The sequence below is a fragment of the Triticum aestivum genome, chromosome 2B (assembly GCF_018294505.1).
Source record: "Triticum aestivum cultivar Chinese Spring chromosome 2B, IWGSC CS RefSeq v2.1, whole genome shotgun sequence".
Classification (NCBI taxonomy): Eukaryota; Viridiplantae; Streptophyta; class Magnoliopsida; order Poales; family Poaceae; genus Triticum; species Triticum aestivum.
In genome coordinates, this window is record NC_057798.1 from 717,865,750 (window position 1) to 717,881,191 (window position 15,442).

Consider the following 15,442-nt stretch of genomic DNA (forward strand, 5'->3'; position numbering starts at 1 on the left):
CCGCGGGGACTTGATCTTCGATGGATTCGAGCCACACCCAAGCGTGCCGCACTGTCACGACGAGCATGATTTAGCTCTGCAGCTGGACAGTACCCTGGAGGCCGCACACGAGTCCGCTCCGATCTTCAATTCGGAGCCGGCTGCGCAGATCAAGGACGGGTGGCTAGACACCGCCTCGGGGCTGCAACCTCTACGGCGATAGAGCCGAACGCTGACCTTGTCCCTCATGAAGCTCGTGACTCTGAGGTGCCGGACTCCTCACCGGACTCCGAACCTCCCGCGCCCCCTCCAATTGAATCCGATTGGGCGCCGATCATGGAGTTCACTGCTGCGGACATCTTTCAACACTCACCTTTCAGCGACATCTTGAGTTCGCTAAAGTATCTCTCGTTATCAGGAGAGCCCTGGCCGGACTGCGGTCAGGACGGTTGGGATGCGGACGACGAAGAAATTCAAAGCCCACCCACCACCCACTTAGTAGCCAATGTCGACGATCTAACCGACATGCTAGACTTCGACTCTGAAGACATCGACGGTATGGACGACGATGCCGGAGACGACCAAGAACCAGCGCCTAGTGGGCACTGGAAAGCCACCTCATCATATGACATATACATGGTGGATATCCCAAAGGATGGGAATGGCGAAGGAACAGCGGAGGATGACCCCTCCAAGAAACAGCCCAAGCGCCGGCATCAGCGGCGCCGCTCTAAATCCCGCCACAGCAAGAATGGAGATTCCGGCACCAGAGATAATAACACCCCAGACAGTGCCGACGACAACCCCCTCCAGCAAGATTCAGCACAGGAGGACGGAGACGCCAGCCCTCATGAGAGAACGGCAGACGAAGAGGTAGAGGATTACATGCCTCCCTCCGGAGACGAGGCAAGCCTCGACGACGACGAATTCATCGTGCCTGAGGATCCCGTCGAACAAGAGCGTTTTAAACGCAGGCTTATGGCCACGGCAAACAGCCTCAAGAAAAAACAGCAGCATCTTAGAGCTGATCAAGATCTGCTAGCCGACAGATGGACTGAAGTCCTCACGGCCGAAGAGCATGAGCTCGAACGCCCCTCCAAAAGCTACCCTAAACGCAAGCTGCTCCCCCAATTAGAGGAGGAGGCATATGAACCTGCATCACCAGCAGACAATACGGCTGACCGACCACCCCTTGGCCGCGACAGAGAGGCCTCTAGGCCCTCCACTAGAACCGTACCCCGGCATCGCTCGAAAAGCACAAGGCCATAGGGGAACGCTCTGGACTTGCGAGATATATTGGAGGATAAGGCAAGACAATCAAGATCGATCTACGGATCGCGTGGGCGCCCCATGATACGTGACGACAACCGTCGCGCCAGACACAGTAAGTCCGTCCGGGCCGAACACAGTAGACAAAGCTCTCTTGAACTTCGTCGTGATATCGCCCAATACAGAGGCGCCGCACACCCGCTATGCTTCACAGATGAAGTAATGGATCATCAAATCCCCGAAGGGTTTAAACCCGTGAACATTGAATCTTATGATGGCACAACAGACCCCGCGGTTTGGATCGAGGACTATCTCCTTCATATCCTCATGGCCCGCGGTGATGATCTCCACGCCATCAAATACCTCCCACTCAAGCTTAAAGGACCAGCCCGGCATTGGCTCAACAGCTTGCTAGCAGAGTCAATTGGGAGTTGGGAAGACCTGGAAGCCGCATTCCTCGATAACTTCCAAGGCACGTACGTGCGACCACCAGACGCTGACGACCTAAGCCATATAATTCAGCAGCCAGACGAATCGGCCAGACAATTCTGGACACGGTTCCTAACTAAGAAAAATCAAATCGTCGACTGTCCGGATGCGGAGGCCCTTGCAGCCTTCAAACATAACATTCGCGACGAGTGGCTTGCCCGGCACTTAGGACAAGAAAAGCCGAAATCCATGGCAGCCCTCACATCACTCATGACCCGCTTCTGCGCGGGTGAAGATAGCTGGCTAGCCCGCAGCAACAACCTCAGCAAAAATTCTGGTAGTCCGGATATCAAGGACCGCAATGGCAGGTCACATCGCAACAAAAACAAACACCGCATTAACGGCGACAATAGCGAGGATACGGCAGTTAATGCCGGATTCAGAGGCTCTAAACCCGGTCAGCGGAAAAAGCCATTCAAAAGAACTACCCCGGGTCCGTCCAATTTGGACAGAATACTCGACCTCTCATGCCAGATACACGGCACCCCCGAAAAGCCAGCTAACCACACCAACAGGGACTGTTGGGTAGTCAAGCAGGCAGGCAAGTTAATTGCCAAAAACAACGACAAGGGGCTGCATAGCGATGACGAGGAAGAGACCCGACCGCTGAACAATAGAGGACAGAAGGGTTTCCCCCCACAAGTGCGGACGGTGAATATGATATACGCAACCCACATACCCAAAAGGGAGCGAAAGCATGCACTCAGGGATATATACGCGATGGAGCCAGTTGCCCCGAAGTTCAATCCATGGTCCTCCTGCCCAATCACTTTTGACCGAAGGGACCACCCCACCAGCATCTGCCACAGCGGATTCGTCGCATTGGTTTTAGACCCAATCATCGATGGATTTCACCTCACCAGAGTCCTGATGGACGGTGGCAGCAGCCTGAACCTGCTTTATCAGGATACAGTGTGCAAAATGGGCATAGACCCCTCAAGGATTAAACCTACCAAGACGACCTTTAAAGGCGTCATACCAGGTGTAGAAGCCAATTGTACAGGCTCAGTTACACTAGAAGTGGTCTTCGGATCCCCGGATAACTTCCGAAGCGAGGAGTTAATCTTCGACATAGTTCCGTTCCGCAACGGCTATCATGCTCTGCTCGGACGTACCGCGTTTGCAAAGTTCAACGCGGTGACGCACTACGCATACCTCAAGCTCAAGATGCCAGGCCCTCGAGGAGTCATCACGGTCAACGGAAACACTGAATGCTCTCTCCGAACGGAGGAACATACAGCGGCTCTCGCGGCAGAAGTACAGTGCAACCTCTTAAGGCAATTCTCGAGTCCGGTCGTTAAGCGACCAGACACGGCTAAACGCGCCCGGAGTAACCTACAACAAGACCACCTGGCACGTTTCGAGCACGCGTAGCAATGCGGCCCCAACCCCAGCCCCTACAAAATTTCAAGACAGGTCCTTCGCGTATATCATTACGCTCTGGAGATACCATGGGCATGGGGGGAGGGGCACGACCACGATAGGCCCAGAATGCGGCTTAACCACACCAGGGGCTCTCAAGTGTGTCGTTCTTTTTTCTTTCTCTCTTTTTCTTATTTTTACCCATAGGACTCCGTTCATCAGAGGCCCTGTCCGGCAGCAGACCTGCCGAACTCACGATGCAACAGCCAGGGAAGGAGAACGGCTACGACGAATATCCAGGTGGTCTCCATTACGAGCATTAAATATGTTTTATACACCATTCCGCAGCCTACCCCTGGAGGGGGACATGTTTACTAGTCCCATCCCTTGCTTATCGCACCATTTGTATCATTATGCATTCACAGCAGTATTTCTTGAATAAACAATGCAGCACCTTTTTGCTCATAATTGCATTTCTTTCTTATACATATATGACATGTTGCATCCGTACACTTTGGTACGGCTAAATACACCAGGGGCTTATGCTTCCCGCGTCATGGTGTAATAAGTCTAAACACTTTCACAAGTGCGGCACCCCGAACTTATAGCATTATATGCATCGGCTCCGAATCATGTCTTGGGTTAATAGTTGGGTTTGCCCGGCTCCCATGTTTTGGTACCTTATGTTCCGTTGTATCGGCTAAGGTAGCACTGGGAGAACCACTGCGATTGCGCCCCAGTTGAGCTGGGCGAGCACCTCAGTGGAGAAAGCTAAAACTGACCGTCATGATGAGGCGAGAGCCGGTCGCTGTTCGAGAGGTTTTTTGCGAGTCCCTAAAGACTTATGCCGCTTAGAGCGAGGAGCCGGCTTTGTCCGGCCCAGGCGTGGATAGCGCCCCAAATTCGGCCTTCCGAACACTAGGGGCTTCGCCGAAATTTAAAATTATAGAATTCTATGGCTAAGTGAGAGTGTTCAAGCATTATAAGTCCGGTTGCCTTGTTCGTTGTGTTGAGCGCCTCCCTAGATGGACCCAAAAATGGGAACAAGAGTGCTCAAATTTATCCCGAACACCCCAGCACTCGTGGCATGGGGGCTGAAGCCGACGACTTGCCATCTCTCAGATTTGATAAACAGCCGCACAGAAGGTAATATTTTAAATTAACAAGCGTTGCTTAGCGCATATGAACAAAGTTTTCAGCGCACAGGATAACAAAATGCGAGTCTACTCAAATATTATATCTTTGGAGCACTCACCCGCAATAATGCGGCCACCCTTCAGGACACTCTTATAATACATCTCGGGCGTGCGATACTCCTTGCCCAGCGGTGGCGCGTCCGTCACAAGCTTCTGAGCATCCATCTTGCCCCAGTGCACCTTTGCGCGGGCAAGGGCCCGACGGGCACCTTCAATGCAGGCGGAGTGCTTGATGACTTCAACCCATGGACACGCATCCACCAGCCGCCGCACCAGGCCGAAGTAGCTCCCAGGCATGGCCTCCTTAGGCCACAGCCGAACTATGAGGCCCTTCATGGCCTGTTCGGCCACCTTGTGGAGCTCGACCAGCTGCTTCAGCTGGTCGCTAAGGGGCACCGGATGTCCGGCCTCAGCATACTGAGACCAGAAGACCTTCTCCGTCGAGCTCCCCTCCTCGGCCCTATAGAAAGCGGCAGCATCGGACACGCTGCAGGGCAGATCTGCGAACGCTCCTGGAAAGCTCCGAATTCGGGTAAGTGATAGGTAATTCACACTCACATGCTTACTTTGCATGAAAAATGCCTTACCCACCGCTATTTTCTTCAACGCCTCGACTTCCTGGAGGGCCTTGTAGGCTTCGGCCTTAGCGTCTTTGGCACTCTCAAGAGCCGTTGCAAGCTCGGACTCTCGAGTCTTCGAGTCACGCTCCAAACTCTCATGTTTTTCCACGAGAGCCTGGAGCTCTTGCTGTACCTCCGTCACCCGCGCCTCCTGCTTCGCTCGCTCGGTGCGCTCCGCGGCCGCATTACGTTCGGCCACGGACACCGCCTCCTTCAGGGTCGCCACCTCGTTCGTGGCCCCTGCAATACCCATGTTATCCTTGTCATTCTTCTTGTAACCAAATCCTTTTCTGTAAGGTACAATTTTAATAAGGTGTTACTCACCTTCCTTGTCCTCGAGTTGCTTCTTGGCACGGCCGAGCTCGCTCTTGGACCGCTCGAGGCTTTGCTTCAAAGTATTGACCTCCGCAGTCAGTGCGGCAGAGGTCAGCAGCACAGCCTGCAATCCCATATTGACATATTTTTTATATGACTCCTGCGTATATCTTTTTAGATCCTCAGTCCGGCTTTTCTTTCCGAATACTGAACCGAGCATCAGGGGCTACTGTCAATGCGGTACTATTTTACATATATCAAAATTCTTACCTCAAAGCCTGTTAGAAGGCTGCTGCAGGCTTCGGTCAGCCCGCTCTTGGCGATCTGAACCTTCTGAATCACCGCACTCGTAACAGTGCGGTGTTCCTCTTCGATGGAGGCGCCATTGAGCGCCTCCAGCAAGCTATTCGGCGCCTCCGGTTGGACGGAGGCCGCCGGCGTCACGGTCTCGCCCTTCTTACGAAGGGGCCGCCCGCCGGATTCCGGAGCCACTACAGGTTCCGGGGTGGAGTCCGGTGCAAAGTCCGGAAGGTTGCCCTACGGCACTTCCGGGGCCTCCTCCTCCTGGTGGGTCCCTTCCTGGAATCCCACCTCGGCATCGTCCGCATCACGGGGGGTGGAGGCGGTCGGAAGAGAATCCATATCCGACGCACCCAAGGACCCGCTCGACGAAGCGGGAAGATCATCCTTGGGCGGACTGCAGGGTTGTATGCGGCATTAGAAAGACACTATGTGGCGAAAAGAAAAACCATGAAGTTATTCAGGAGTCCGGATACTTACGACCTCGCCAGGGGCTTGGCCCTTGGAGGCTAATCCTCTTCGTCATCACCAGCGTTGGCAGAACAGTCCGGGGGAAGAGTCCTTCCCTTCTTGGACCCTTCGGCCTTCCTCGTTGGGGAAGCCTTCCTTTTCTTCCCTCCTCCCGCTGGGGGAGAGGCCTTCTTCTTCTCCTCCTCACCTTTGTGGGAGGAGTCTGCCTCGGAGTCATCATCCGATGACACCTGAAAACGGGAACTCTTCCGAGTGCCCGTGGCCTTCTTCTTGGCCTTCTTCTCCGGCACCACGTGGGGTGCCGGAGCCAGCAGCCCCATTAAGCGGGCGTCCGCTGGGTCCTCTAGCAATGGGGCCGGACAGATAGTCTGTTCAGCCTTCTTCAGCCAATCCTGTCAAAGGAGGGGGAGTTTAGATCCCGCATAGAGTCAAACTATGGAAAAGAAGTGTACCGTAAAGGGCAAAATCGCTTACCTCGCTAGCCAGACGCTGCGAGCTAAATCCGCGATCTTCGGTAGCGGATGCGGGAGCCTCAGCGCCCTTAAACAGCACCCTCCAGGCCTCTTCGTCCATAGTTTCGAAGAGCCCGCTCAAAGTCTGGTGTTGCGCCGGATCAAACACCCACATATTGAAGTCTCGTTGTTGGCACGGGAGAATCCGGCGGATGAGCATGACCTGGACTACGTTCACAAGCTTGAGCTTCTTGTTCACTAGCTTTTGGATGCAGGCTTGAAGTCCGGTCAGCTCCTCCGAATCACCCCATGTCCGGCCACTCTCTTTCTAGGAGATGAGCCGTATGGGGATGCCAGATCTGAATTCGGGGGCCGCTGCCCATTCAGGGTCACGCGGCTCGGTGATGTAAAACCACCCCGATTGCCACCCCTTAATGGTTTCCACGAAGGTGCCCTCGAGCCAAGTAACGTTGGGCATCTTGCCCACCATGGCGCCTCCGCACTCCGCTTGGCTGCCCTTCACAACCTTCGGCTTGACACTGAAGGTCTTCAGCCACAAGTCGAAGTGGGGCTGGATGCAGAGGAAGGCCTCACACACGATGATAAACGCCGAGATGTTGAGGATGAAATTCGGGGCCAGATCATGGGAATCTAGGCCGTAGTAGAACATGAGCCCCCGGACAAAGGGATGGAGTGGAAAGCCCAGTCCACGGAGGAAATGGGAAAGAAATACTACCCTCTCATGGGGCCTGGGGGTGGGGATGAGCTCTCCCTCATCGGGGAGCCGGTGCGTGATGTCGCTGGACAGATATCCGGCGCTGCACAGCTTCTGGATGTGCCCCTCCGTAACGGAGGAGGCCATCCACTTGCCTCCCACTCCGGACATAGTTGGAGAAGGTTGGGGTGAGATGTGCGGACTTGGGCGCTGGAGCTCGAGTTCACGGAGATGGATAAGCCAAGGAGGAAGAAGGCGTAGGTAAAAGGGTTGGATCTTTATCCCCTTATATGGGCGGACGAAAACATGCGTCCCCACCGGCCTGATAAAACTCGCTTATCTCCCAAGCGCCACAATCAATGGCGCGGTTGGGTCACTCACGTCCGTATTGATGGCAATCCCGAAATAAGGGAACACAATCTCTGCTTCGACAAGACGTGCCAAGGAAACCGCTTCGCTAAACACGCTGAGGTGGTACAATAAAAACAATTCGAGTAAAGGCTTGGTAGTGGTGTGACGTCACGCCACAAAATACGTCAGTAGATTGAACTTGTGTAAATATTATTCTCTCTACGGTGGTATGTGGAATTTATTTTGCAAAGTCGGACACTATCCTAGTGTTCACAATCTTCTATAAATTATTTGGAGAAGGAACCCGCCTTGCAACGCCGAAGACAATATGCGCGCCGGACTCGTCGTCATTGAAGCCTGGTTCAGGGTCTACTGAGGGAGTCCTGGACTAGGGGGTGTCCGGATAGCCGAACTATCATCATCGGCCGGACTCCAAGACTATGAAGATACAAGATTGAAGACTTCGTCCCGTGTCCGGATGGGACTTTCCTTGGCGTGGAAGGCAAGCTTGGCAATACGGATATGTAGATCTCCTACCATTGTAACCGACTCTGTGTAACCCTAGCCCTCTCCGGTGTCTATATAAACCGGATGGCTTTAGTCCATAGGACGAACAACAATCATACCATAGGCTAGCTTCTAGGGTTTAGCCTCCTTGATCTCGTGGTAGATCTACTCTTGTAATACCCACATCATCAATATCAATCAAGCAGGACGTAGGGTTTTACCTCCATCAAGAGGGCCCGAACCTGGGTAAAACATCGTGTCCCTTGTCTCCTGTTACCATCCTCCTAGACGCACAGTTCGGGACCCCCTACCCGAGATCCGCCGGTTTTGATACCGACACTACGAGTGAGAAAATCTCATCGTAGTCAACACCTTGAACTTTGTCAAAAACCTTTTTCAACAAGTCTAGCTTTGTAGATAGTTACACTACTATCAGTGTCCGTCTTCCTATTGAAGATCCATTTATTTTCTATGGCTTGCCGATCATCGAGCAAGTCCACCAAAGTCCACACTTTGTTCTCATACATGGATCCTATCTCAGATTTCATGGCCTTCAAGCCATTTCGCGGAATATGGGCTAATCATCACTTCCTCATAGTTCGTAAGTTCATCATGGTCTAGAAACATGACTTCCAGAACAGGATTACCGTACCACTCTGGTGCGGACTATACTTTGGAAGACCTACGAGGTTCTGTAGTAACTTAATCTGAGGTTTCATGATCATCATCATTAGCTTCCTCACTAATTGGTGTAGGAATCGCTGGAACTGATTTCTGTGATTAACTATTTTCCAATTCGGGAGAAGGTACAATTACCTTATCAAGTTCTACTTTCCTCTCACTCACTTCTTTCGAGAGAAAAACCCTTCTCTAGAAAGGATCCATTCTAAGCAACGAATGTCTTGCCTTCGGATCTGTGATAGAAGGTGTACCCAACTGTCTCCTTTGGGTATCCTAGGAAGACACATTTCTCCGATTTGGGTTCGAGCTTATCAGGTTGAAACTTTTACACATAAGCATCGCAGCCCCAAACTTTAAGAAACGACAACTTTGGTGTCTTGCCAAACCACAGTTCATAAGGTGTCATATCAATGGATTTTGATGGTTCCCTTTTTAACGTGAATGCAGTTGTCTCTAATGCATAACCCCAAAATGATAGTGGTAATTGGTAAGAGACATCATAGATTGCACTATATCCAATAAAGTACGATTATGACATTCGGACACACCATTATGCTATGGTGTTCCAGGTGGCATGAGTTTGTGAAACTATTCCACATTGTTCCAAATGAAGACCAAACTCGTAACTCAAATACTCTCCTCCACGATCAGATCGTAGAAACTTTATTTTCCTATTGCGATGATTTTCCACTTCACTCTGAAATTCTTTGAACTTTTCAAATGTTTCAGATTTATGTTTCATCAAGTAGATATACCCATATCTGCTCAAATCATCTGCGGAGGTTAAAGAATAACGATACCCACCGCGAGCCTCAACACTCATCGGATCGCATACATCAGTATGTATTATTTCCAGTAAGTCAGTTGCTCGCTCCATTGTTCCGGAGAACGGAGTCTTAGTCATCTTGCCCATAAGGCATGGTTCGCAAGCATCAAGTGATTCCAAAGTCCCATCAGCATGGAGTTTCTTCATGTGCTTTACACCAATATGACCTAAACGGCAATGCCACAAATAAGTTGCACTATCAATATTAACTTTTCATCTTTTGGCTTCAATATTATGAATATGTGTATCACTATAATTGAGATCCAACAAACCATTTTCATTGGGTGTATGACCATAGAAGGTTTTATTCATGTAAACAGAACAACAATTATTCTCTAACTTAAATGAATAACCGTATTGAAATAAACATGATCAAATCATATTCATGCTCAACTCAAACACCAAATAACACTTATTTAGGTTCAACACTAATCCCGAAAGTATAGGGAGTGTGTGACGATGATCATATCAATCTTGGAACCACTTCCAACACACATCGTCACTTCACCCTTAACTAGTCTATGTTCATTCTGCAACTCCCGTTTCGAGTTACTACTCTTAGCAACTGAACTTGTATCGAATACCGAGGGGTTACTATGAACACTAGTAAAGTACACATCAATAATCTGTATATGAAATATACCTTTGTTTACTTTGTCATCCTTCTTACCCGCCAAATGTTTGGGGTAGTTCCGCTTCCAAGTGACCATTCCCTTTGCAGTAGAAGCACTCAGTTCCAGGCTTGGGTCTAGCTTTGGGCTTCTTCATTGGAGCAGCAACTTGCTTGCTATTCTTCTTGAAGTTCCCCTTCTTCCCTTTACCCTTTTCTTGGAACTAGTGATCTTGTCAACCATCAACACTTGATGCTTTTCTTGATTTCTACCTTCGTTGATTTCAGCATCACGAAGAGCTTGGGAATCGTTTCTGTTATCCCTCGCATATTATAGTTCATCATGAAGTTCTAGTAACTTGGTAATAGTGACTAGAGAACTTTGTCAATCACTATCTTATCTGGAAGATTAACTCCCACTTGATTCAAGTGAATGTAGTACTCAGACATTCTGAGCACATGCTCACTAGCTGAGCTATTCTCCTCCATCTTGTAGGCAAAGTACTTGTCAAAGGTCTCATACCTTTCAACCCGGGAATGAATATGAAATACCAATTTCAACTCTTGGAACATCTTAATGCTCCGTGGCGTTCAAAACATTTTGAAGTCCCGGTTCTAAGACATAAAGCATGGTGCACTAAACTATCAAGTAGTCATCATACCGAGCTTTGTCAAACGTTCATAACGTCTGCATCTGCTCCTGCAATAGGTCTGTCACCTAGCGGTGCATCAAGGACATAATTCTTCTGTGCAGCAATGAGGATAATCCTTAGATCACGGATCCAATCCGCATCATTGCTACTAACATTTTTCAACATAGTTTTTCTCTAGGAACATATAAAAAATAAACATAGGGAAGCAACAACGCGGGCTATTGATCTACAAGATAATTTGCAAAAAACTATCAGGACTAATTTCATGATAAATTAAAGTTCAATTAATCATATTACTTAAGAACTCCCACTTAGATAGACATCCCTCTAATCATCTAAGTGATCATGTGATCCGAATCAACTAAACCATGTCCGATCATCATGCGAGATGGAGTAGTTTTCAATGGTGAACATCATTATGTTGATCATATCTACTATATGATTCACGCTCGACCTTTCAGTCTCTAGTGTTCCGAGGCCATATCTGCATATGCTAGGCTTGTCAAGTTTAACCCGAGTATTCTGCGTGTGCAAAACTGGCTTGCACCCGTTGTAGATGAACGTAGAGCTTATCACACCTGATCATCACGTAGTGTCTCGGCACGATGAACTTTGGCAACGGTGCATACTCAGGGAGAACACTTTTTATCTTGAAATTTAGTGAGAGATCATCTTATAATGCTACCGTCAATCAAAGCAAAATAAAATGCATAAAGGATAAACATCACATGCAATCAATATAAGTGATATGATATGGCCATCATCATCTTGTGCTTGTGATCTCCATCTCCGAAGCACCGTCATGATCACCATCGTCACCGGCGCGACACCTTGATCTCCATCGTAGCATCGTTATCGTCTCGCCAACTATTGCTTCTACGACTATTGCTACCGCTTAGTGATAAAGTAAAGCAATTTACAGGGCGATTGCATTGCATACAGTAAAGCGACAACCATATGGCTCCTGCCAGTTGCCGATAACTCTATTACAAAAATGATCATCTCATACAATAAAATTTAGCATCATGTCTTGACCATATCACATCATAACATGCCCTGCAAAAACAAGTTAGACGTCCTCTACTTTGTTGTTGCAAGTTACGTGGCTGGTACGGGCTGAGCAAGAACCGTTCTTACCTACGCATCAAAACCACAACGATATTTTGTCAAGTTAGTGATGTTTTAACCTTCTCAAGGACCGGGCGTAGCCACACTCGGTTCAACTAAAGTTGGAGAAACTGACACCCGCCAGCCACCTATGTGCAAAGAACGCCGGTAGAACCAGTCTCGCGTAAGCGTACGCGTAATGTCGGTCCGGGCGCTTCATCCAACAATACCGCCAAACCAAAGTATGACATGTTGGTAAGAGTATGACTTGTATCGCCCACAACTCACTTGTGTTCTACTCGTGCATATAACATCTACGCATAAACCTGGCTCTGATGCCACTGTTAGGACACGTAGTAATTTCAAAAAAAAATCCTACGCACACACAAGATCATGGGGAGACTGTGTCCACGTACCCTCGTAGACCGAAAGGGGAAGCGTTAGCACAATGCGGTTGATGTAGTCGTACGTCTTCACGATTCGACCGATCCAAGTACCGAAAGTACGGCACCTCTGAGTTCAGCACACGTTCAGCTCGATGACGTCCCACAAACTCCGATCCATCAGAGCTTCACGGGAGAGTTTCTTCAGCACGACGGCATGATGACGGTGATGATGTTGCTACCGATGCAGGGCTTCACCTAAGCACCACTACGATATGATCGAGGTGGAATATGGTGGAGGGGGGCACCGCACATGGCTAAGAGATCAAGAGATCAATTGTTGTGTCTATGGGGTGCCCCCCTCCTTCGTATATAAAGGGGGGAGGAGGAGTGGGCCGGCCAAGGGAGAGGCGCGCCCAAGGGGGGGCAATCTTACTCCAAGTAGGTTTGCCCCCCCCCCCTTTCCTATTCCAAGAGGGAGAAGGGGGGAAGGAGGACGTGGAGAGAAGGAAGGAGAGGGGGGCCGCCGCCCCCTTCCCTTGTCCAATTCGAACTAGGGCAAGGGGGGCCGTGCGCCACCTTCTGGCTGTCCTCTCTCTTCTCCACTAAGGCCCATAAGGCCCAATAGCTTCCTCGGGGGGTTCCGGTAACCCCCGGTACTCCGGTAAATGCCCGAAACCTCCCGGAACCTTTCCAGTGTCCAAACATAGTTGTCCAATATATCGATCTTTACGTTTCGACCATTTTGAGACTCCTCATCATGTCCGTGATCATATCCGGGACTCCGAACTACCTTCGGTACATCAAAAGACAAAAACTCCTAATACCGATCGTCACCAAACTTTAAGCGTGTGGACCCTACGGGTTCGAGAACTGTGTAGACATGAATGAGACATGTCTCCGGTCAATAACCAATAGCGGAACCTGGATGCTCATATTGGCTCCCACATATTCTACGAAGATCTTTATCGGTCAAACCGCATAACAACATACGTTGTTCCCTTTGTCATTGGTATGTTACTTGCCCGAGATTCGATCGTCGGTATCTCAATACCTAGTTCAATCTCGTTACCGGCAAGTCTCTTTACTCGTTACGTAAAGCATCATCCCGCAACTAACTCATTAGTCACATTGCTTGCAAGGCTTATAGTGTTGTGCATTACCGAGAGGGCCCAGAGATACCTCTCCGACAATCGGAGTGACAAATCCTAATCTCGAAATACGCCAACTCAACAAGTACCTTCGGAGACACCTGTAGAGCACCTTTATAATCACACAGTTACATTGTGACGTTTGGTAGCACACAAGGTGTTCCTCCGGTAAACGGGAGTTGCATATGTTGGGGAACGTAGTAATTTCAAAAAAATTCCTACGTACACGCAAGATCATGGTGATGACATAGCAACGAGAGGGGAGAGTGTTGTCCACGTACCCTCGTAGACCGTAAGCGGAAGCGTTAGCACAACGTGGTTGTTGTAGTCGTACGTCTTCATGATCCGACCGATCCAAGCACCGAACGTACGGCACCTCCGAGTTCAGCACACGTTCAGCTCGATGACAATCCCCGGGCTCCAATCCAGCAAAACTTCGGGGATGAGTTCCGTCAGCACGACGGCGTGGTGACGATGATGATGTTCTACCGGCGCAGGGCTTCGCCTAAACTCCGCGATGATATGACCGAGGTGGAATATGGTGGAGGGGGGCACCGCACACGGCTAAGGAACGATCCGTAGATCAACTTGTGTTGTTCCTAGAGGTGCCCCCCTGCCCCCGTATATAAAGGAGCAAGGGGGGAGGGGGCGGCCGGCCTAGGAGGGGCGCGCCAAGGGGAGTCCTACTCCCATCGGGAGTAGGACTCCCTCCTTCCTTGTTGGAGTAGGAGAAGGGGGAAAGAGGGGGAGAGGAGGAAGGAAAAGGGGGCCGCACCCCTTGTCCAATTCGGACCAGAGGGGGGCTGCGCGCCTCCTTCCCTTCGGCCTCGCTCTTCTATTCCCGTATGGCCCAATAAGGCCCATATACTCCCCGGCGAATTCCCGCAACTCTCCGGTACTCCGAAAAATACCCGAATCACTCGGAACCTTTCCGAAGTCCGAATATAGTCGTCCTATATATCGATCTTTATGTATCGACCATTTCGAGACTCCTTGTCATGTCCCCGATCTCATCCGGGACTCCGAACTCCTTCGGTACATCAAAACTCATAAACTCATAATATAACTGTCATCGAAACCTTAAGCGTGCGGACCCTATGGGTTCGAGAACTATGTAGACATGACCTAGAACTATTCTTGGTCAATAACCAATAGCGGAACCTGGATGCTCATATTGGCTCCTACATATTCTACGAAGATCTTTATCGGTCAAACCGCATAACAACATACGTTGTTCTCTTTGTCATCGGTATGTTACTTGCCCGAGATTCGATCGTCGGTATCCAATACCTAGTTCAATCTCGTTACCGGCAAGTCTCTTTTCTCGTTACATAATGCATCATCCTGCAACTAACTCATTAGTCACATTGCTTGCAAGGCTTATAGTAATGTGCATTACCGAGAGGGCCCAGAGCTACCTCTCCGACAATCGGAGTGACAAAACCTAATCTCGAAATACGCCAACCCAACATGTACCTTTGGAGACACCTGTAGTACTCCTTTATAATCACCCAGTTACGTTGTGACGTTTGGTAGCACCCAAAGTGTTCCTCCGGTAAACAGGAGTTGCATAATCTCATAGTTACAGGAACATGTATAAGTCATGAAGAAAGCAATAGCAATATACTAAACGATCAAGTGCTAGGCTAACGGAATGGGTCATGTAAATCACATCATTCTCCTAATGATGTGATCCCGTTAATCAAATGACAACACATGTCTATGGTTAGGAAACATAACCATCTTTGATCAACAAGCTAGTCAAGTAGAGGCATACTAGTGACACTATGTTTGTCTATGTATTCACACATGTATTATGTTTCCGGTTAATACAATTCTAGCATGAATAATAAACATTTATCATGATATAAAGAAATAAATAATAACTTTATTATTGCCTCTAGGGCATATTTCCTTCAGTCTCCCACTTGCACTAGAGTCAATAATCTAGTTAACATCACCATGTGATTTTACACCAATATTCACATTTATATGTGAGTAATAC